Below are 1,998 nucleotides of genomic sequence, written 5' to 3'. Positions count from 1 at the left end.
TTACATTTTAGGTTGTATGTCAGGTTGAACCAAAAGCTATTGACAATCTGTATAAAAGATCAAGAAGCAACTCAACAATAGATGAACAACTCTCACCTAGGAAGCGGCATAACAAAGGTGCTCCTTTTAAGAAATTTTATTATCCGGAAGAAAACGCTCTTGGTTCTGATTGTGAATCTATTTTCATACAACAACAAGACTTTGAATTATTGAAACCTCGAAGTTCTTTAAATGACACAATCGTTGACTTCTACCTCTTGTATGTCTATCTTGATCTTGAACTCAAAAACTAGTACTAATTAGCATTGGACATTTATATTAAAATTACTTGCAGGTATTTGAAGAATAAACTAAAAGCTGAAGATGTGCAAAATTTCTACGTATTTAACAGTCATTTCTTCATGAAACTTATTGGACAAAACTGCAAAAATCTTAAAAATTTTGAAGTACATGAAGGTTATAAACGTGTGAAAAATTGGACGAAAAAACTGAAGCTTTTTGAGAAGGACTTCATCATTATTCATGTAGTGTTCAAGTAAGTATATCAAAATAAGTACTTTATATTATCTTAATTTTAAAAAATGTTACTAATTTGAAAAATATTTTGTTGTTACAGTAATCATTGGAGCATTGTTGTCGTTTGTCATCTAATACAACTTAAATATGGTCGATTTGTTAACGATTCGTTGAAAGTTCCGTGTATTTTGCATATGGATCCTATGAAAGGATCTCAACTGGAAGTTGGAGGAATTGTTAAAAGGTATTGATTACATTAGTTTTTAAAAACTTAATGATAAAGTAATTCTATTATTTTTTCTAACTTTTGAATATGAAAAATAAAGTTTTCTACTTGAAGAATGGATGCAAAGAAATAGTTTAGTTTCTGAAGATGATATGTCTAAGAAGTTAAAAGTATTTAAAGTGTTTTTACCAGAGGTATGAATTTTATTTATATTTTATTTAATTATTTATTAATATATGAATACAAATTGAAATTTGCATCGATTGATAAATGCTTTATTTTTTGACAGTTACCTCAGCAATCTCATTTGCATGATTGTGCTTTGTTCATTCTTCAATATGTGGAACTTTTTTTAAATCAATCCCCTTTAGAAATCAGCGAATCAATATTTGCTCAGCAAGCTGACAGTGCAGGATTTGTAAGTATTTTTTTATTAATGATTATTCATACTGAAATTGATTGAATTGTAATTATTTTATTTATAATAAATTCAATTTTTTTTTCCAGCTAAGTAGGAACTGGTTTAAAGATCAAGATGCAGTTGAAAAGAGATTCTTTATTCGAAACTTAATATGTGAATTTCTGAAGACTTATGTAAAATAAAATGGAGAAGAATATTGTTGAAACATATAAAATAAATGCACATTATGTCAGTGAGTACGTTGTTTCCTTAATCGGATGTTATAGACTAGTGGTGATATTTATATGTTATAGACTAGGGTTCCTTACTCGGTTTAGGGTTCCTGCTACTGCACTTAAATGGTTACATATTGAGTAGTTTGTCTTACTCAGGTCAAACTTGTATTTCTAATGATATTTATATGTTGCAGGGGTGATGATTTAATGAGATGATATTTATATGTTGCAGGGGTGATTCAAGGGTGGTTTGTTATGATTATTAGAAGTTTAGCGTTTTAGGTTTGAAACATATGTGGTATTTTTAGGGTTTAGAGTGATGGTTGACCAGGTTGCACTTGAAAAGTCAAAGGGTTTTTGGTTGTTTGAATGGTGTACTAAGTTTGTTTTATGATATGTAATGATATGCATATAGCATTTTGGTCAAAGAATCATTTAAATCTACAAATGTTGACCAGGTTGGACTTTTGGTCAATTTTACAGGATTTATGGTGCTTGTAAAGGATCCTTGATGATTAAGTGATCCTTGATGATTAAGATTTTAAGATTTTAAGTGATCCTTGATGATTAAGTGTATATGTGATATTGTAAAGCTTGTAGCCCATTTAATTATGCTTACT

The sequence above is a fragment of the Rutidosis leptorrhynchoides genome, chromosome 4 (genome assembly GCF_046630445.1).
Source record: "Rutidosis leptorrhynchoides isolate AG116_Rl617_1_P2 chromosome 4, CSIRO_AGI_Rlap_v1, whole genome shotgun sequence".
In the NCBI taxonomy this organism is placed as follows: domain Eukaryota; kingdom Viridiplantae; phylum Streptophyta; class Magnoliopsida; order Asterales; family Asteraceae; genus Rutidosis; species Rutidosis leptorrhynchoides.
The sequence above is the reverse complement of the archived record's forward strand: the minus strand, read 5'-3'. Positions refer to the sequence as shown.